Here is a 23,523-nt window from a genome sequence, read left to right on the forward strand (position 1 = left end):
TTCGAAGCATAGGAAATGGAAGAATTAAAGACAGATTATAGACAAAGATTAAAGAAGACAACTGGAGTCTTGAAGCTATACTCACTAAAAGTGAGTTCATTTATATTTTCAAGCATCGGTGAAGAACAGAAAAAGAAGTATTCAAGATTATAGTAAAAACGAATACGTTATTTAAGTACCGGGAAAGATTCTAGTAAAAGTATAGTGTTTATTGATGATCAGTCTTCGAAGTAATGAAGTTGCTGCAAACTTAACAATATTTTTGTTATCTTAATACGAATACCTGAATCGAAGTTAGTCGTCTGTGAACCAGACCGGTTGCACTAGGCGTCAGTATTTTATGAACGAAATCTAAGTATTATTTTTAGAATAACTGTTAATTGGTTTTCATAATAGGTGTCAGATATATTTATTTTTGAAGACTTTAAGATTAGAAGACAGAAGAATTGAGGACATGAAAATTTAAAGGGACTGTAACTAATGATTTAAGAATATTCTAAGTATAAGTTATTACAAGCGTTGGTCGAGCCCAAGACTTGTTCTAAACCTCACTTGTCGATTCCTAGCTCTATAATAGGACAAGTCAAATTCAAACCATGTAATGATGAGCATATGGTCGAACCCTAGGACTTCTCTCTCTCTCCCCCCTCTCTCCCCTTGTCAATTTCAAGCTTAACAAACAAGTGAATGATCAATTTATATAATAAAGGATATTTCATTGTCGAGTCCTAGCAAGTCCAATGCATCTTGGTCGATTTCAATTTTTCATAAATTCTTACTTTCGAGCCCTAGCCTTATTAAAATAAGCATATCGATTCCTAGCATTCTAAACGGGCCATAGTCGAGTATGAGGCATTCAACAAGCCACATGGTCGATTCCAAGACTATCAAGAAGGATTTTATCGATTTTTAGCTTCCTTACAACTTACATTATTGATTCTAAGGTTTAAAAGGAAGTATACTGTCATTTTTAAGGCTTCTAAATGGTTATTGTCGATACCTAGAGTCTTTGGATGCTAATATGTCGAGTCCAACATCTTATGCTGCTCACTTTATTAATTTATCAACTTGTTTGCTTGTCTCACATTAAGCCACATTTTCAATATTTATTTTAAAGACTACACAAAGTATCATAACAAAAGAGTCAGTTCACTTGAATTGTTCTTGTTCTGTTCAACATCTCTCTTACGAGAGCTGGTGAAAACAAGAAACGAAGAAAGACTGAGAAGCTCAAGAATATTGTTTATCGGTTAAACTTCTCACCGGAGAAACATCATAATGCATGTTTTTACTCTTGTATATTCTTAGGGGTTATTCTAAACGTTATTCAATAGTTAAATCCGTAAACAATAGATGTTGTATAAGATTTGATTTGTTGATTTTTGGAGATTCAAGAACAGTTTTTGTCCTTGGATTGTAACTGGTTAATTTATTTACCAGAGTGTTGCAACCCCTCGAGGATTTATATATTGAATATATACTTCCATGAATATCTTGTTTTTTTTTCATTTTAATGTCCTAAACAGTATTCACCTCAAGAACACGGAATCACTAACCAAACACTAAATCATTTGTCCACAAAAGATTCGAAAGAATATTTAATTTAGTAAGTATCGTATTCAACCCCTATTCTACGATACTTCGGGACCTAACAATTGGTATCAGAGCTTGTTGATCGATATAAAGATTAAATTCAATGTTTTAGGCCAAACAGTCAAGTTCTCATATTTTTGGATTTTTTAATTTTCATAAATTTCCAGTTCTTGAAATATTTAACTTTATATAATTTAAATTTATTTTTGGATTTTTTAATTTTCAAAAATTATCAATCCTTGAGATTTATAAACTTTAAATAATTTGAACTTACCCAAGCTAAATGTTCTCAAAGAATTGGCGGATTCAAGATTTCTCCGGACGTTAAAGATGATTTTAATATTTTGTAGAATCAATGAAGTTGATTTCAAGACCTATAAAGAAAATTGTAGAATTTCCCCGAAAGCTTAATCCATAGGATACAACTGGATTTTCAGATGCAGGAAAAGAAGAAATTTTTTAGGGATACAATTTTTTCTGAAGATTTTAAGTTAACACTATTGATTCCAGATTTTACAATCACACGGTGGTTTATAAAAATGCTATATTTTTTCAAGAATCAAAAGAGACCATAAGGAAAGAAATTGAGGAGGCTGCAGAGAATATATTAGACAAGCAAAACATCTCAGTTACATGCATTAAAGTTTGAACCTTAGAAAATAGAATAATTGTTGACAGATGAATTAAAGGAAGCTCAAGTAGATGAAAGTGATTTGTACAATTCAGAAAACCATAAGGGGTTGGACTATAAGGCAATGTTTCACATGTCAGGGAAGTCTAGTCACATCAGATTCACAAGGAGTATATAAACTATATCCAATAAACAAGCCTGTCTATTCTATGACAGAGTCTCTTCAGAATTTAGTCCAGGAGGTGATCACAAGACTGAGATGGTGACATTAACAATGTTTGATAATTACAGTTCTGACAAGAAATATGTGTCAATTAAATATTAAGGGTTTGCTACAACTGCACATTAAAGGATGAGTAGCAATTCAGTTGACGAGCTGAGACAAATGTGGAAAGTTTTCTTAGGGAAACAGCCAGACATAAATTATATTGCTTAAGGAAAGAGTTGTGATGAATCAGATAATGAGAAGAAAGATCGTGAATATTTTGCTTTGATAGCAATCTCAGAAATGGATCCAACTCACATATCTCAGGTTTTGTTAGATATATTTGTGATGTCATGCCTAATCTGTTGTGTTTAGTTTCAGAACTTAATATAAGGACTTATCAAGACTTACTGGAAATCAGAACTTACGGAAGTCAGAACTTATATCAGATTTTAAGGAGTCAGAAGATATATCAGGACTTAAGTGCGGGTACACTTCAGATAAGAAATGCGGCTGATTTACAGGAGATGATCTGGACTAAAACAAAAGAAGATATGCATGAATAATTGGACGACTAGAAGACTTGTAAAAAGATAATATCTGATTGATATATTTTAGGAGACAGAATTATATTCCATATCAATTAGAAGATAACTTGTAACTGTGTACTATATAAACATAGCTTAGGGTTTACACTATATGTGTTATCATTCACGAGAAGATTATCCATTGTAATCTAGCAGCTCTTAGTGATATTGTTCATCACTGAGAGAGTAGTTTAACCTACTTTGTAACATAGCTTATTATATTGAATAGACTTGATTACTGTTACATACTTGTGTTCTAAATCGATTTGATTATATAAACACTATATTCAACCCCCTTCTATAGTGTTGTGTGACCTAACAAGCGGTATCAGAGTGTCTCTGTTGATATACAAACAGTGAGATCCAGTTTACAATCATGTATGATGAAACACAAACTCCACCTAAGCCCACCAAAACTTAAGATACTCAAAATAATCAAACACACAGTCGATATGAGAGTATTAGGGTTCCCATACTGAGAGCATCTGAGTATCCTATATGGAAGGTAAAGATGGCTATGTTTCTGGAAGCCACAGATCCAGAATACCTTGATAGAATTAATGATGGACCATATAAGCCTACCAAGCTCTCTGTTGCAGTTGCTGATCAACCAGCAAAGATGATACCAAAGGAGAAAGGTGATTACAGACCTGAAGACATCTCATTTATTGCCAAGAATGCAAGGGTAAGGCATCTGCTTCATAGTGCAATTGACAATGTCATGTCAAACAGGGTTATTGGATGCAAGACTGTAAAGGAAATATGGGATGCTTTGGAGACAAGATGCCAGGGAACTGAAGCCATCAAAAAGAACAAAAAAAGACTATACTCACACAAGAGTATGAGCACTTTGACTCAAAAGCTGATGAGTCATTATTACATTTATATGAAAGGTTTGCCAAACTCTTGAATGATCTGTCACTGGTGGACAAGAAATATGATCTTGAAGATTCAAATCTAAAATTCCTTTTAGCTCCTCTTGAAAATTAGGATTTGAAGTCTACTACCATAAGAGACAACTATGACCTTGATCAAACTACTCTTGATGAAATTTATGGTATGCTCAAGACTCATGAACTTGAGATGGATCAAAGGAGCAAAAGTCAAGGAAGAAAGTCAAAGACAGTTGCACTTAAAGCTGATGATGAATCTCCTAAAGTGGTTGTCTCAAAGAGGGGCAAAGGAAAGGCTCTCATCATATAGTCTGATTCAGAGTCATCATATTCTGATGATGATGATTCAGAATCTGAAAATTTATCTGAAGTAGATGTTGATGCAGAGATGATGCAACTGTGTGCTCTTATGGTGAAGGGCATCACAAAGATAGCCTACAAGAAATTCAGAAAGGGTAAGAAGTTTTCCAAGAAAGGTGGAAGTTCTGAAAAGAAAGGGTTCAGAAAGACTGAAGGCAAAGGAGGAAAGTCTGATAGAGGAGATAACTCAAATTTCAAATGCTACAATTATGGTGAAAGAGGCCACATCTCTCCTGACTGCAAGAAAGGAAAAGGTGATAAAGGCCAGACACTTATCACAAAGAAGAGAAACTGGGCAGACACTTCAGATTCTGAAGAAGAGGTGAACTATGCTTTGATGACAAATGCTGATAGCAGTTCTGAAACTGCTGAATTGAAGGTACCTCATTCAACTCTTGCTTTTCATACTGATGATATTTCTGAGCTAAGATTATATCTGAAAACCATGTTCATTAGTTTTAGAGATCAGACTTTAGAAAATGAAAGATTAAAATCTGAAAGTCTTGCTCTTAAAAACAGAAATGACTACTTAGAAAAAGAGTTAGTTATATTTCATCAAACTCAGAAAGAAAGAGATGAGGCTTTGTATGTTAAAGATGAACTGCTAAAATTGAATAAATCTCTTAAATCTGAACTGGAAAAGGAAAAGGAGATAATCAAAACTTGGACTAACTCTGGAAGAACAACTTAGAAAATTTTAGAAAATGGAAATTGGAAAGAAGGACTAGGTTATCTAGATGATAAAGAAGAAAAGGAAACTGTGTCATCTAAACCAAACTTTACCAAGAAAGCTGAAAAGCCTAAACTTAATCTTGTCAAGTTTGTGTCAAATTCTGACAAATCAAAATATGAAAAGGAAGTTAAGGACAAATTAACATCTGACAAATTAAGACAAGATAAACCAACTGTGGTAAATGCTGGCTTAATGACAAAGAAGCAGCTTAAGCATAAGCTGAAAGAGATTGGAAATGTGAACAAAGTAAAGGAAGCTAGGAAAAATAGGAATGGAAAGGAAGGTGTGAATAAAAGCAATAATTATATGCCTGTTCCTAATGCTCCTAGAAAGAAATGCTATAATTATGGAAACTCTAACCATCTTGCTTCTTTTTGTAGGAAAAATAAAGATATAAACTCTTTACCTCCTAGATCAGGAGTTAAGAGTCAGTCTGTTAGGTTTAAACCATAATATCCTTGTTTTCATTGTGGTAGTTTATGGCATTCTATTTATACTTGTAATGAATATCATAGTTTGTACTATTATTATTATTAAATAAAACCTTCTTTAGAGAAAGTTAGTGTAATTCCTTCTAGTGTAAATTCTGATAAAAAGCATGTTAGCATAAACTCTGAAACTAAATCCGCTGGAAATGCTAACAAACTTAAAAAGGCCAGAGGATCTAAGAAAGCGTGGGTCCTTAAAACTAACCAATAGTGGTCTTTGTGATTGCAGGGCAACAGGAAAAACATCTTGGTTCTGGACAGTGGATGTTCAGGACATATGACTGGAAATAAAGCCCTGCTATCAGACTTTGTGGAGAAAGCTGGCCCAGGAGTTTCTTATGGAGATGGAAACATGTGAAAGACTATGGGATATGACAATATCAATCTTGGGAATGCTATAATTGAATCAGTAGCTCTTGTCTCAGGACTTAAAATACAATCTGCTAAGTGTGAGTCAAATCTGTGACAGAGGTTATCATGTGGATTTCTTTGAAGAACACTGTGAAGTTGTAAGTAATTCTACAGGAAAAGTGGTTCTGAAAGGTTACATACATGGTAACATATATGAAGCCAGACTTTCACCAAATTCTGATGGTTCTACAATCTGTCTGTTAAGCAAAACATTAATTGAAGAAAGCTGGAATTGGCACAAGAGACTCTCTCATTTAAATTTCAACAATATAAATAAGCTAGTAAAGAAAGATCTTGTGAGAGGACTGTCAAAATCAGTATTTACTCTTGATGGTCTTTGTGACTCATGTCAAAAGGCAAAAAAAAAAAGAAAATCTTCATTCAAGAGCAAAACTGAATCCTCAATTCTTGAGCCTTATCACTTGCTGCATGTTGATCTATTTGGTCCAGTCAATGTCATGTCTAATGCAAAGAAGAAATATGCTATGGTTATAGTGGATGAGTTCACAAGATACACTTGGGTGTATTTCTTGGACAAGAAGAATGAAATTGTATCTACTCTAACTGATCATGTCAGACAGCTGGATAAATAAGTCAAAGATTATGTTAAAATAATAAGAAGTGATAATGGCACTGAGTTCAAGAATTCAATCATGGAAGAGTTCTGCAAAAAGCATGGGATAAAACAGGAATTTTCTGCACCCAGAACTCCACAGCAGAATGGAGTTGTAGAAAGAAAGAACATGACTCTTATTGAAGCTGCACGAACTATGCTTGATGAAGCAAAGCTATCAACCTACTTTTGGGCTGAAGCTGTGCAGACTGCTTGTTTTACACAGAATGCTACACTCATAAACAAGCATGGAAAAACACCATATGAGATGGTGAAGAAAAAGAAGCCAAATTTGAAATACTTTCATGTATTTGGATGCAAGTATTTTGTTCTTAAGACTCATCCCGAACAGCTGTCAAAATTTGATCTAAAAGCTGATGAAGGAATTTTTGTTGGATATCCACTTTCCACAAAAGCCTTCAGAGTCTACAATTTAAGAACTAGGGTTGTCCTGGAATCTATCAATGTATCTTTTGATGATAAAAAGATTACTGGACTTGAAGATTTCAATGATCATGATCAGCTGAGATTTGAAAATGAAGATGTAAATTCTGATTCTGTAAATTCTGATGACCTAAATCCTGATCATGTAAGTTCTGACGGGTTAAACTCTGATGTCATTGAAACTGTGGTAACTGCTCCAAAGGGAAATACACCTGTTCAGGGGGAGCAAGCTGATGATCATACCACATCTCAAGACTCTCAAGAAGCATCAGAACCAGTCACTGGCTCTTCAAGTTCTGATTCATCAAGTTCTGATGAGCCAAATTCTGATAATTCTGGAAACTCTGATTCTTCAATTCCTGAAGGATCCAACTCAAATTCTGAAATTTCAGAGAGCATAACTTCAGGGGGAGCATCAGAAAATGCTGATGGAGACAGCATGGATCATGGGGGAGGATCCAGTTCTAGAGATCAACTTCCATCTGCAAGGAAGTGGACTAAATCACATACACCTGACTTAATAATTGGAGACCCTGAAGTAGGTGTAACGTCCGAGAAATGTAATGTTATTATTTTTATCAATAAATATTTATTATATGATTATTATGTGAATTTTGGTGAATTATTTGATGATTGATATTAATATTTGGGTGTTGATATATGATAAAATTAGGATGTTTTAATTTCTAATTATCCAGAATTAAATATAGATAATTTTGGTATTTTTCTGGTAATTTTTGGATTATTGTATGATTTTATAAGAATTTATAGAATTAATAATGATTATTTTTACGTAATTATATCCGAGTTACGGTTTGACCTGTACGAGTCCCGACGTGAAATTTTCGATACGTTAATCATTTTATAGTTCGTATACAATATTTTATAAGAAGATCTGTTTTGATAATTATCCAAAACTGATATTAAATCGGATCGTTATTGAAGTTACTTAACGGCTAAGCAACTAATTTATCGATCCAAAATGATCCAGAACGAACCAATATTCCGTAAATATAAATAGCATATTTCTTATTTCATTTTATTCGTTTATTCATTTACAACAAGTAAAATTATAGTATACGTTCTTGAGAATCAAACGCACGAACGAAGGCGTTACCGAACTCCGATTCAAGCGTCCAATATATTAAAATGAAGCTCTCGAAATATAGAATCATAATCAACCATCAAATCAAACCCAGAAATTTCAAGTAATCATCTGTCTATTTATTTTAATTCAAATTTATTAAGATTTTAAATATGAAAATTTGTTCTTGAAGTTGTTAATATGATTTGATGCCATAATCATGTAGAGAATAATTTTCTGATCATTTTGGTATATAATATGTCAGATTTTGAGGTTTGCATCATATAGAAAAATGAATTTGATTCTGGAAAAATAAAATTAGGGTTCTTGTTCAAGAACGGTTAATTTGATTTTTGGGTATTTTTGATTCTAGGGTTATTGTTTGATTTTGACACTTGGAATAGATTCCTTATGTGATTTACAATCGATTCATGTAGTTATTTGTATCAAACGTTTGCTAAATCGATCAAGGCAAGTTTTTATTATTATTGTTTTATTCGTTTTCTTTATTCGATTTTCCAGATTATCCATGAGTTGGTGATTGATTATGATACCATGAATAAGTTCTAAATGTTCTGAGCATTATTTTGATATAAAGAACGTTGAATTTGGTTACGTTTTTCGTGAATTCAATCTTCACCGGACGATCACCGGCGTTTTTCCGATTTAAGCCGGAGTTGTTGATGGGGCGACGATCTGTTGATAATAAAATTATGTTTAAGTTTCTGGAAGTAATTTTGATATGTTGAGCTGAAGGAACGATAGAAAATCATGTGTTTTGAACCCCGATTGGGACTCATCGGAATCGGGGAAGTCGTCGGAATTTCCCAGAATCCAGCGAGCTTCAAACCCGACCCGATTGTGTTCCTCTTGACCCATTTCCCTGAACAATTTGACCCGATTTCGATCCTCTTTTCCCCAAATTGAAAACCGAGAACCTGTTTCTGGGTTTTCTTATTTAAAAATAATTTAAAAATTATTTATAAATCCTAAGAATTGTTTTTTTTTTTAAATTCGAAAACCAGTTTAGTTAATTATTTAAAAAATTAGTTAAAATTATTTTAAATCTAGAAATTATTTTTGTAATTATTTTCAAAAAAACCCAGAATTTGATTTAGTTAGTTACAATTTATTTTAATCAATTATTTATGGATAGTGTTTAATTTATGAGAATTATTTTTAAGTTAAAAAATAAATCTTAATTATTGAATTAATTAATATTAGTTGATAATTAATTATTTAATTTAATTAGTCAAATAATTTATATATTAATTGATTAATTAATTTAATTAGTTATTAATTAATTTAATTGATTATTTAATTAGATTTAATTATTTATTTTTGATTTAAAAATTCCAGAAAATAGTTTCGATCTTTAAAATATTATTTTAAATTATTTTTAAGGCTCCATGATTATTATAAAATTATTTTAAAGTTAGATTAGGGTGTTCGAACCCTATTATTTTATTATAAAATGATTCGGAGACCCATTTTAATTCCAAAAAATATTCAAAAATTTATAACAAATCAACCGTTCGTCCGTTTAATACGAAACGAACGCCTCTCGACTCAGAAAAATATTTTGCTTTCACTAAAAATACTTTCGAGACCTAAATTCTTTTGTATCTAAAGGTCGTTTATTTTATGAACCATTCTGAGTCGATTATTGATTAATAAAATAATCTTTTGACCCGATTTCAATTCTAGATGCATCGGGATATTTGACGATTCAACTTATATGCTGCATGAATTATGTGACTACATGTTATATGAATAACATGATTATGTGACTTATGTATACGTGTTATGTGAATTGTAAGTCAACATGTCTTTTTAACGTTATCTGAATGAGATGTGATCCTTATCTGTTAATATCGGGCAGGTAGACGATAGAGATAAATGTATAGACTAGACAATTATATATTGTCAGTTCATTAAATAGTATTATTTGTGATAGATACGCATAGTGCGAGACATTCATAGTCAGATAGAGATTGTAGAAGTAAAGCCTGATTGCGTGTCGTAATGAAACGGGTGGATTCAGAATATAGATAAACCTAAGAGGGTAAATGATAAGAAAGGTCAAGTAGCCTGTCAAGGGAAATATAGATGCAACAGGACTAAGTGATATGGCAGCTAGTTAAGGATCAGAGGATTATCAATTGAGGCAAGTATTCCTTACTTTTCTCATAAAATACTGTAAATATTTAAGTTAGATCACACACACTGTAGAAGGGGGTTGAATACAGTGTATAGTATAATCAAATCGAATTAAGAACACAAGTATGTAACACATAATAATCTTATTATTAAAACAGTATTGCAATGGAACCGTTCTCTCTCAGTGATGAACAAATATCACGAGAGCTGCTAGGGTTACAATGAATAATATTCTCGATAATAATATCACATCTAGTGTAAACCTTATGTTGTGTTTATATACCACACAGTTACAAGATAATCTTCTAATTGATATCGAATATAAGTCTATATCCTAAAATATATCGATTAGTCATCTTTTCCTCCAAGTCTTCTATTCTTCATAGAATTCTTCTCCATGCATATCTCTTCTTGTTTTAGTCTTGATCTTCTTTCCTTTTAATCAGCCGCCTTCCTTATCTGAAAGTCTTCTTAAGTCCTGATATTATCTCCTGATGAATATCTTCTGATATCTTAAGTTCTGATAACTTAAGTTCTGATATCTTAAGTTTTGACTTCAGTCTAAGTACTGATTTCCAGTTAAGTCCTGACTTGTCCTGTTAGTCAAGATCTGTAAACTAAACACAAATCATTATTAGACAAGACATCACAAATATATCTAAAAATCTCCCCCAACTTGTAAATTAGCATAATATACAAGTTCAATAGATATTTGATGATGTCAAAAATAAGTACAAATACATATGAGAATTTGACTAGATAACTACAACTCACAGTCCTTGTAGCTTTTACCATCCTTAAAGTCTGATATCAGCTTTAGCCTATATATCCTTCAAAAGTTAAAAGTTGTAGTCCTTGACTTAGCTTTAGTTTGTGATCTCTTGAATGTCAGGAGTTGCTCTGAGATAGTTCTTCAAAAGAGTTCTCTCAGCATAATCAAGTTCATTTATCATCCTCCTTTTAGCTTCTTTATGTTTAACTGTATCTTCTCCTGTCTGAAAGATAGCAGCCCTGAGATCATAAATTATTGCTTTCCTTATTTCTTGATCAATTCTGATCAGATAAGCTTTGTCAGACTCCAGATTAAATTCAACACCCTTAATATCCAGAAAAGTAGTAATCTTGGCAGTATTGGGCTTCATCTCAACTAATTCACCGTTGTGAGCTCTGTACTTTGGATAGTATGGTCTATCAGACTTTACAGAGTAAAGTTTCTTTTGCCTTTGAATATCAGACTTAAGTAACTGGCAGCACCATCTGTTGACCTATTTTTCACTTAAAGTAGAAATAAAACATGTTGCAGTTCTTCATAATACTTCAATCGAATTGCATTCTTTCTTATTTGGAATACTCTCCCATCTGTCATAAAGTAAAACATTATGTCTTCTTTCAGCTTGGAATTGTAAACCATCTGTACAAACTCCAATTGATTTAGTCTTTCTGGAGTTGTCCCTACTCCTGGTTCAGAAAGAGATGTAGGATCTAAAGTAGAGTTGTTTACTCTCTTCTCATCAGCATTACCCAGTCCTGTTTTATATCTAGCTTCCTTCCCTTGGAGCAATCTACCCTTAAAAACATTTGTTGAAGTCTTCATAGATTGAGCAGATTGTTAGCTTTAGTAAACCCAGGTAGTAGAATTTTTGAAGGTTTAACATGAGCAATGTCAGAGGTTTCCTTTTCTTCTGATGTCAAGATAACTTGAGCTCTGTCAGAGGTTGCTTGAATATTGTTTTTCTTCTTCAAAATCAGAATTGCATCTTCATCAGATTTTGCTTCCAGATCCATAGTTGGCATATATATCTTTACAGGTTCATCAACTTTTGCCTTACCCTTGAATCTAGGATGAACTTCCACCCGTGATTTGGACTTGGCCTTAGATGCCTCAGTATCTGTCCTTTCTTTGATCACAATGCCCTTAGGCTTAGGTGGTTTCTTTGCTATGACTTGAGCTTTAGACTTTGACTTAGATTTATCATTTTCAGCTTTCAGTCTAATCCTTTCTTCCTTCAGACTTTCAATATCCATGCCTGGATTATCCTTTAGGAACAGCCTTTTGGAGATTTCTTCATCAAGTTTTAGAGTTTGTTCATCAGAACTCATCCTTTTACCAGTATCAGAACTTGTTCTTTGACTTGTAGTTCTGAATTCCCTTGATAAAGAACCCTTGCCTTGACTTAGACCTCTACTCCTTTCAGAGTTTCCCTGGCCTTCATTATCATCATCCTTACCCTTCAGTAGTTGACCAGTTTTGCATTTGGACTTAATCACTTTCTCCCCCCTTTTGGAATCATCTGGTAGAAGCAGGGAGACAAGCAATTCCATAGAGTTTTGGATTTTATTGAGTTGGATTTGGTGAGCAACTTGATTCTTTAAAATATCAGATATTTGAGCTTGCTGCTGTTCTTGAGTCTTTTCTATATACCCAATGCGGTCAAAGGCTGGCTTAAAAAACATTTTCTTGTCCAATTTGACATTCATGTCTTGCTGAATCAGTGTTTCTTAAATTTTTTTCGCCTTGGCTTGAGTTATTGAGTGTTGACCTTGAAGGTTCCTAGTACTCAATGCAGTAACTCTGAGCTGTGCTTTGAAGTCATCATCTCATCAGCTTTAGCCAGGTGCTCAGCAAGAATATTTGCAGTAGGAACAAAATCAACTTTGTTCCACTCCTTGATCCATTCTTTTCCTCTGGAGGTTTCACTCCAAGGTACTGGTGCATCCTCTCTCACAAACTTTTTAATCAAATCAGCTTTATTAACTGTTTGTAGAGGTGCATGTCCTGAAGGACCAGCTGCATCAGCATTTTCATTTGTAGCAGCTTCACCGGTATTTTCAATATTTATTTCAACAGAACTTGCAGAATCTTCAGTATCAGCATCTTGTGATAGAAGAACTGTATGGGAAGCAATAAAAGATTTATCTGCATGAACATCAGCATCTAGCAGTGGAGTTGCTGGTGGAGTTTGCTGAGGAATTGTTAGAGCTTCCAAGTACAGAACCTCAGGCACATGCAAGTTGTGAATATCTATTTCAGCACTTGTACCTGGATTATCAGCATGTACTTGATCAATGATAGGAGACACATGAGGTGCAGGCATGTATTCTTGAGTATTCTCTGGCTCTTGAATAGGAGATTTGTGAGCTTCAGTAAAGTCTGGTTCAGTAGTGGGAAGAGATTCAATCACAATTGGGTCTTTTGAGATCAGAGATTCCTGACCTCCTTCCTCAGCTGCTGCTTCTATTTCTTCATCAGAGATTGATGATTCTACAGCCCTCTTTGCTCTTTGCTTTTTAAGTCTCTTAGCTGATGGAGAGACTCTGGGAGCTTTATCATCAGAGTTTAGCTTTCTAAGCCTTTTTAGGGGCCTAGAACTCCCAGTTTCTTGAGCTTTCTGAGAAGAGACCTTCTCAGCTACTTCAGCAACAGGTTCTGATGGTTGAACCTGTACCTCATCATCAGACTCATCTCTTAAAATCATCTTCCTTCTTTTCTACTGTGACTGAGGTACTGTCTTAGTCCTCTTTGCTCTAGAAGGAGAAGGCTTCACTTGATTATGTGTTGATGGTTGTGGTTGCTGTGTCTGATTAATGGTTGGTTCTGATGGCTGTTGTGTGTTGGTGGGTTGGACATCAGGATATAACAATGAATAAGAATCATAATCAGCATTTACCAGAGCTTGCTTTACTGATAAAGGAATTCTAAGGGGTCTCAAAACTCCCTTCTTGTTGTCAGCAGTTAAGAGATCAGTAAAAGCCCTTTTTGCTAACCTAAAAGGTTCTATGAGTTCACTTGCTAGTTGTGGTTCATCTGATGTACAGTAACTGTAAATTAACTGACAGAACCTAGCAAAGTAAACTACATTCCTGTCCTCTTTCATTCTATCTCCTATAAAATATAACACAGTCTTGGCATAATCAAAATGAGACTGGTTTAAGAGTTCATACCCAATTAGTTGGTGAGAATAGGAATAGCATCAAAATTTAAGCACTTGTTGGCAAACATCTTCGTGATGCAATCGAAGAAGAAAATCCATTCCTTTCGAATATATGGGCGTTTGAGTTGACCCAACTTAGCCAAACTCCGTTCATACCCAAGATTAGCCATCATTTGCTGTAGCAATGGCTCCTCAACAGCAGAACTGAATTGACAATTTTCAGGTAGGTGTAGAGCTTTTCGAACTGTTGCCGGAGTAACAACATACTCAACCTCCTTTGCTGTAAACACGATGCTTGGAGTCCCATTCTTACCACCATCATCATAAAGTCCTGTACGCCAAAACGTCAGAACTTGAGTTCCAGATAAATAGGATGGATGCGTCAAAGCGAACCCAATTTCACTATGAGATAAGAAATCCTTCATAAAATGAAGTTCTAAAGGAGCTTCACTCTTAGTGAGAATGGCAGCGTAGTTGTTGGAGATGAACTTTTCTCCATTAAAGATTATATCCCTGGGTGCCATTGAAAATGAGTGAGAATTTAGAGTTCCTGAAAGGTGTTTGATAAAATGTCTGTATAGAAAACCGTCAGAGAATGTGAGAAAATAAGAAAAAGAGAGAGAGAGTATAGAATACAAAAGTAGATAAAATATTTAAAATCTTTTCTCTCTTTTACTTATACACGCCACTTGACAGCAGTTATTGAGAAGTGGAATGGACTGTACACATGTCAGCCATGCAGTAGTTAAGACAAAAGTTAATGGGCACGGGAAATAAGTAATGATTACTATGCACATGCAGTTTTTCAAAAAAAAATTGTTCCTCCTAAACAAATGATTATTACTGTCTTTATCTCACATAAACCAATATTTTGATAAAATATAACCGTTCAAGTATTGACCTAAAAATAAATGAAGGAAATAAATACTGCCACGTCAACATCAGAACTTGATTATTATCAGAATTTAAAAGTCATCAGAATATTGCTCTTTTTCACAAAAAGTGAATGTTTATTTTTGTAATTCTTCACATAAATACTGATATGGTTTCAACAGAACTTAATCATCAGAACTTCCATCAGAACTTATCCTCAGAATTTATGCATCTGACACTTAAACTGTTCATCTAAAACAACATTGATCACCACAGTAATTTTCATCATTTATATGGAGTGTAAGTGTGTGCATTAAGCTAAATATCAGACAAAGAGTATAGTCTGATTCACTTCAGTACATCTTAGAAATAAGGCATAACTAATAACTTTGCTCAAAATCTGTCATTAGTCTAAAGTCTACTATAGAATGAGTTCATGCATGAATCCACCTCAACTGTTTTGTGCTTATTTTATGCATCTTTTGAAATTCCTTTTTACAGTGGCTTCTCAGTGTAAGTGAGTCATGACTGCTTATCAGAATTTATGCTATTATCAGAGTATTTCTCCAGTAATCAGAGAATGTGAAAAGTCACCAAGAAAATTTTATTTTGCTTTTCTAATGCATATTACTTAATACCAGCAATGCACTTGGGTCTTCCCTTCCACATACATTTTTCTCTAGATCTCAAAAGAGTACCTGATATTTATTTCTTTTCTTTATTTTTTCTTTTGATAAGTGAGGCTTATCAGCACTTAGTACATCCATAAGCTTTACTAACATCAGAACTTAACAGATAAGAAGCATTATTCTAGTTTTTGACTTAGTAATAAGATACACAAAGTAAACCTAACCAAGCTCAATATCAGAATTTGCTTGTGTTAAAAGATTTCCACATAAACAATTACTTCAAACATGGGATCTTTAGTATATTAGAGACTACTAGGTGAACATCTAGCACAGTTATCCTCATTGGATTGAATAGTCACAGAAACATTCATATCACTATCAAAGTTTAGAAATTCACATCAGATAACAATCAGCACTTAGGTAAATTTCAATTTAAGCACAAATTACATAAAGATAGTAATTATCTGTAAATACTGATTATAAAGTCTGATTTATCAGAATATAAACTAAATAGATTTAGAGAAAGAACCTGAAACTATTCCAAGTTTATTTACCAATCTTGTAAAAAAAGCTTGACACGGTGGTTTTGTGAAGATATCTGCTAGTTGTTGATCTGTTGGAACAAAATGCAATTCCACTGTACCTTCCATCACATGTTCCCTTAAGAAGTGGTACCTAATGCTAATGTGTTTTGTCATTGAGTGCTGAACTGGATTACCTGTCATAGCAATCGCACTTTGATTATCACAGTAATGGGTATTTTAAAAACTTCTAACCCATAATCCAGTAACTGATTCTTCATCCAAAGAATTTGTGCACAACAGCTTCCTGCAGCAATGTACTCTGCCTCTGCAGTTGATGTGGAAATTGACTTTTGTTTGTTGCTAAACCAAGAAACTAATCTGCCTCCAAGAAATTGGCAGCTTCTACTTGTGCTTTTCCTGTCAATTTTGCACCCTGCAAAATCTGCATCTGAGTAACCTATTAGCTTAAAGTCTGATTCCCTAGGATACCACAATCCTAGATCAGCTGTACCCTTAAGGTACTTGAAAATTCTTTTCACAGCTGTTAAGTGAGGTTCTCTTGGATCTGCTTGAAATCTTGCACAAAGACAGGTAGCATACATAATATCAGGTCTACTTGCAGTTAGATAGAGTAGTGAGCCAATCATACCTCTGTAATTTGTAATATCTACTGATGTACCAGTATCCTTATCCAATTTTGTTGCAGTGGCCATAGGAGTGGATGCACTTGAACAGTCTTGCATTCCAAATATCTTCAGCAAATTTTTGGTGTACTTAGATTGACAAATAAAAGTTCCTTCTTCATTCTACTTGACTCGAAGGCCCAGAAAATAGCTAAGCTCTCCCATCATACTCATTTGATATCTTGACTGCATTAGCTTGGCAAATCTTTTACAAAGTCTGTCATTTGTAGAACCAAAAATGATATCATCAACATATATCTGCACCAAAAGTAAGTCCTTTCCATGGTTGAGATAAAATAAGGTTTTGTCAATAGTCCCTCTGTTAAATCCACTTTCCAGAAGAAACTGAGCTAATGTCTTATACCATGCTCTTGGAGCTTGCTTAAGGTCATAAAGTGCTTTATCAAGTCTGTAGACATGATTAGGAAATTTTGAATCTACAAAACCTGGAGGTTGTTCAACATATAATTCTTATTCTAATTCTCCATTAAGAAAAGCACTTTTTACATCCATTTGAAAGACTGTAAACTTTTTGTGAGCAACATAAGCCAGAAATATCCTTATGGCTTCCAATCTAGCAACTGGTGCAAATATTTCATCATAATCAATTCCCTCCTGTTGAGAGTATCCTTTTGCAACCAACCTTGCTTTATTTTTTGTAATTATGCCATCACTGTCAGTTTTATTTCTGAACACCCATTTTGTACCAACAACTGATCTATTCTTTGGTCTTGGCACTAGGGTCCAGACTTTATTTCTTTCAAATTCATTTAACTCTTCCTGCATTGCTTGCACCCAATCAGCATCTTGAAGAGCTTCTTCCACTTTCTTTGGTTCAGACCGAGAAAGAAAAGAATGATAGAGACATTCATTTAATGTTGTTGTTCTAGTTCTAATACCTGCTTCTGGATCTCCAATAATCAAGTCAGGTGTATGTACTTTAGTCCACTTCCTTGCAGATGGAAGGTTATCTCTAGAACTGGATGATCCCCCATGAGTTATGCTGTCTCCATCAACATTATCTGATGCTCCCCCTGAAATTATGCTCTCTGAGTTGAATTCTTCAGAATTTGAGTTTCCAGAATTATCAGATTTTGGCCCATCAGAACTTGATGAATCAGAACTTGAAGAGCCTGTTCTAGGTTCTGATGCTTCTTGAGATGTGGTTGGATCTTCAATATGTTCCCCCTACACAGGTGCATTTTCCTTTGGCGTAGTCACTACAGTTTCAATAACATCAGAGTTTAACCCATCAGAGTTTGCAGTATCAGGATTTAGACTATCAGAATTTACAGAATCAAAATTTAAAACTTCATTCTCAAATCTCAGCTGATCATGATCATTGAAATCTTCAAGTCCAGTAATCTTCTTATCATCAAAAGAGACATTGATAGATTCCAGGACAACCCTTGTTCTTAAATTGTAGACTCTGAAGGCTTTTGTGGAAAGTGGATATCCAACAAAAATTCCTTCATCAGCTTTTAGATCAAATTTGGATAGCTGTTTAGGATGAGTCTTACGAACAAAACACTTGCATCCAAATACATGAAAGTACTTCAGTTTTGGCTTCTTTTTCTTCACCATCTCATATGGTATCTTTCCATGCTTGTTGACAAGTGTTGTATTCTGAGTAAAATAAGCAGTCTGCACAGCTTCAGCCCAAAAGTAGGTTGGTAACTTTGCTTCATCAAGCATAGTTCGTGCAACTTCAATAAGAGTTCTATTCTTTCTTTCAACAACTATATTTTGTTATGGAGTTCCAGGAGCAGAGAATTCCTGCTTTATTCCATGGTCTTTGCAGAACTCTTCCATAATCAAATTCTTGAACTCAGTGCCATTATCACTTCTTATGATTTTCACAGAGTCTTTGACCAATTTGTCTAGTTGTTTGACATGATCAATCAAGATAGATACACCCATGTGTATCTGGTAAACTCATCTACTATGACCATAGCATATTTCTTCTTTGCAATAGACATGACATTCACTGGACCAAATAGATCAACATGCAGTAGGTGATAAGGCTCAAGAATTGAAGATTTAGTCTTGCTCTTGAATGAAGATTTTCTTTGTTTTGCCTTTTGACATGAATCACAAAGGCCATCAGGAGCAAATATACTGATTTTGGCAGTCCTCTCACAAGATCTTTCTTGACTAGTTCATTTATATTGTTAAAATTTAAATGAGAGAGTTTCTTGTGCCAATCCCAGCTTTCTTCAATTGATGCTCTACTTAACAGACAGATTGCAGAACCATCAGAACTTGTTGAAATCTTGGCTTTATAAATGTTACCATGCATGTATCCCTTCAGTATAACTTTGCCTGTAGATTTTCTTACAACTTCACAGTGTTCTTCAAAGAAATCCACATGATAACCTCTGCCACAGATTTGACTAACACTCAGCATATTGTGTTTAAGTCCTGAGACTACAGCTACTTTTTCAATGATGACATTCCCAAGATTGATATTGCCATATCCCAGAGTTTTTCCCATGTTGCCATCTCCATAAGAAACTCCTAGGCCAGCTTTCTCCACAAAGTCTGATAGCAGGGCTTTATTTCCAGTCATATGTGTTGAACATCCACTATCCAGAACTAGGATGTTTTTCCTGTTGCCCTGCAATCACAAAGACTACTAATGATTAGTTTTAAGGACCCATACTTGCTTGGATCCTTTGGCCTTATTAAGTTTGTTAGCATTTGCAGCGGATTTAACTTCAGAGTTTATGCTAACATTTTTTATATTAGAATTTACAGTATCAGACTTTGCATCAGAACTTACACTAGAAGGGATAATGCTAACTTTCTTTAAAGAAGGTTTTATTTGATAATAATCATAGTACAAACTATGATATTCCTTACAAGTATAAATGGAATGCCATAAAATACCACAATGAAAATAAGGATTTTGTGGTTTAAACCTAACATTCTGACTCTTAACTCCTGATTTAGGAGGTAAAGAATTTATATCCTTATTCTTCCTGCAAAAAGAAGCAAGATGATTAGTGTTTCCACAGTTATTGCATTTCTTTCTAGGAGCATTAGGAACAGACTTATAATTATTACTTTTATTCACACCTTCCTTTCCATTCCTATTTTTCCTAGGTGGCTTTACCTTGTTTACATTCTTAATCTCTTTCAGCTTATACTTAAGCTGCTTCTTTATCATTAAGCCTATGTTAACTTCAGCTGGTTTATCCTATTTTAATTTATCAGAAGTTGACTCTGCCTTAACTTCTGTATCAATATCTTTCATCTTTTCAGAATCAGACTTTAAAGTTTTAGCTACAAACTTAACAGGATTTACCTTTGGCTTAGTAGTCTGTTTAACAATAATTGGCTTAATTTGTTCAGTTCCTTTTTCACTTTTATCATCTCCATAACCTAAGCCCTCTTTCCAGTTTCCACTACTTAGCAAATTCTGAGTTATTCTGCCAGAGTTAATCCAAGTCCTGATAATCTCTCTTTCCTTTTCTAACTCAGTTTTTAGAGATTGATTCAATTTTAACACTTCATCTCTAACATAAAAAGCATCATCTCTTTCTTTCTGAGTTTGATGGAACATAACTAACTCCTTTTCTAAATAGTCATTCCTTTTCTTAAAATCCAGATTTTCAGAAGTTAACCTATCACATGTTAAAGTCTGATCTCAATAGCTAATGAATATGGTTTTAAGATAAGATCTCAACTCAGTAATATCATCAGTATGAAAAGCATAAGTTGTTTGAGGTACCTTTAACTCAGTAGCTTCAGAACTGCTATCAGCATTTGCCATCAAGGAATAGTTCACCTCAATTTCAGAATCTGAAGTGTCTGGCCAACTTTTCTTCTTTGTGACAAGTGCCTTGCCTTTGTCACCTTTTTCTTTCTTGCAACTAGGAGATATGTGGCCTTTATCACCACAATTATAGCATTTAACATTCGAGTAATCTCCTCTGTCAGACTTTCCTGCTTTGCCTTCAGATTTTCTGAATCCCTTCTTATCAGAACTTCCACTTTTCCTGGAAAAGTTCTTTCCCCTTCTGAATTTCCTGTAGGCTATCTTTGTGATACCCTTCACCATAAGAGCACACAATCTCATCATCTCTTCATCAGCATCCATCTCAGATAGACTTTCAATTTCTGAATCCTCATCATCATCATCAGAACTTGATGAATCTGAATCAGACTTTGTGATGAGAGCCTTTCCTTTGCCTTTCTTTGAGGCAGCCACTTTGGGGATTCCTCCTCAGCCTTAAGAGCAACTGTTCTTGACTTTCTCCCATGCCTCTTGCTTCTTTGATCCATCTCAAGTTCATGAGTTTTGAGCATACCATAAATTTTATCAAGAGTTGTTTCATCAAGAGCATAGTTGTCTCTTATAGTAGTTGCCTTTAAATCCCAACTTTCAGGAAGAGCTAAAAGGAATTTAAGATTAGTATCTTCAAGATCATATTCCTTATCCACTAGTGACAGATCATTCAAGAGTTTGACAAATCTGTCATATAAACCAGTTAATGACTCATCAGGTTTTGAGTCAAAGTGCTCATATTCTTGAGTGAGTATAGTCCTCCTGTTCTTCTTAATTGCATCAGTTCCCTGGCATCTTGTCTTCAAGCCATCCCATATCTCCTTTGCAGTCTTGCAGTTAATTACCCTGTTTGACATGACATTATCAATGGCACTATGCAGCAAATACCTTACCTTTGCATCCTTGGCAATAGATGAGATATCTTCAGCTTTATACTCACTTTTCTCCTTTGGTACAGTCTTTGTTGGCTGATCTGCAACTACAACAGAGAGCTTGGTTGGCTTATATGGTCCTTCATTAATTCTGTCAAGGTCTTCTGGATCTGTAGCTTCCAGAAACATAGTCATCCTCACTTTCCGTATGGGATACTCAGAAGGTCTCAGTATGGGAACCCTAATAGTCTCATATTGACTATCGATTTGAGTCTTTGGAGTTTCTTCAGTTTTGGTGGGCTTGGTTGGAGTTTGTTCTTCTTCAGACATGATTGTTTTGGATCTTTACTGTATATGTGTTAATAGATAGGCTCTGATACCACTTGTTAGGTCACACACACTGTAGAAGGGGGTTGAATACAGTGTATAGTACAATCAAATCGAATTAAGAACACAAGTATGTAACACATAATAATCTTATTATTAAAATAGTATTGTAATGGAACAGTTCTCTCTCAGTGATGAACAAATATCACGAGAGCTGCTAGGGTTACAATGAATAATATTCTCGATAATAATAACACATCTAGTGTAAACCCTATGATGTGTTTATATACCACATAGTTACAAGATAATCTTCTAATTGATATCGAATATAAGTTTGCATCCTAAAATATATCAATTACTTATCTTTTCCTCCAAGTCTTCTATACTTCATAGAATTCTTCTCCATGCATATCTCTTCTTGTTTTAGTCTTGATCTTCTTTCCTTTTAATCAGCCGCCTTCCTCATCTGAAAGTCTTCTTAAGTCCTGATATTATCTCCTGATGAATATCTTCTGATATCTTAAGTTCTGATAACTTAAGTTCTGATATCTTAAGTTCTGACTTAGTCTAAGTACTGATTTCCAGTTAAGTTCTGATTCGTCCTGTTAGTCAAGATCTAAAAACTAAACACAAATCATTATTAGACATGACATCACAAATATATCTAACAACTTAAACTTATATTCTAGTTATTGAAGCTAGAGAAATCTCTGCTGCGAGAGGTCGAAGATGTTAGAAGAATATGACAAGAGCATTAGTACCGAGGTATTTAAACTTGTATTCTAGTTATTGTGAGTTGTAGAAGATTAAATTCTTGTTTCATAACATAACCTGTAAACGATCCAGATTCAAGGGGTTAATGTAATATTCTTTTATTTTATGTAGAGATTGTTTAGTGACACCAAATCTTGACCCCGGATTTGGGTTGTTACAAGTTGGTATCAGAGCTACAGGTTATTGGTCACTGAAATAAGAAAAGGTGAGGGTAAGATAGGAGTGATAGGTCGTACAAGATAGGAAAGACCCTAGGCATACTCATGTTAAGTTGAGTTGAGTGCGAATTAGGATTAGCAGATCCAATATGGAGTTGGTAAGATAGGTTTTGTAACGACTGAGAAAATTACGCTTGTATTATATTGTAATAAAGATAAATTATGTGTATTATTATGTGATTAAATGTGTTGAGTCATTAAACCCTAATTGCTATGTACTACGTGTTGTCTGTTTTGATCCGAATGTGATTTGGATATTTATTGAGTGTTTTATTGTAAGTTATATGTTTTATATTAAACCCCGTACAGCTCAAACAGTGTTTTAAAAGCCCGTATTTCAAACAAAATCATTGGCCCTGTTTTGCCAAAAACGACCTATACCATATCGCTATTCTGAACCCCTAGACGTTTTACAAATTTACCTTTTTCGCGAAAAATGACTTTTCCGGACCCCTTCGGGTGCCAAAAGCCCCACAAAAATCACATTTTTATTTTTATATGATCATGAAATTATCATACATCATTTTTCTTTGCATTTTTGTAATATTCATAATTTTTGGGAATTTTAGCATTAATTTTGTATTTATTGGATATTTAAAAATTCATTATTAATACCCAAAAATTATAAAACTTGGGGCCAAATATTTTTATTAGATGTATAATTAGCCCCTTAATTTTATTTAGGGGTATTACTTTCAG

The sequence above is a fragment of the Apium graveolens genome, chromosome 9 (assembly GCF_009905375.1).
Source record: "Apium graveolens cultivar Ventura chromosome 9, ASM990537v1, whole genome shotgun sequence".
Lineage (NCBI taxonomy): Eukaryota > Viridiplantae > Streptophyta > Magnoliopsida > Apiales > Apiaceae > Apium > Apium graveolens.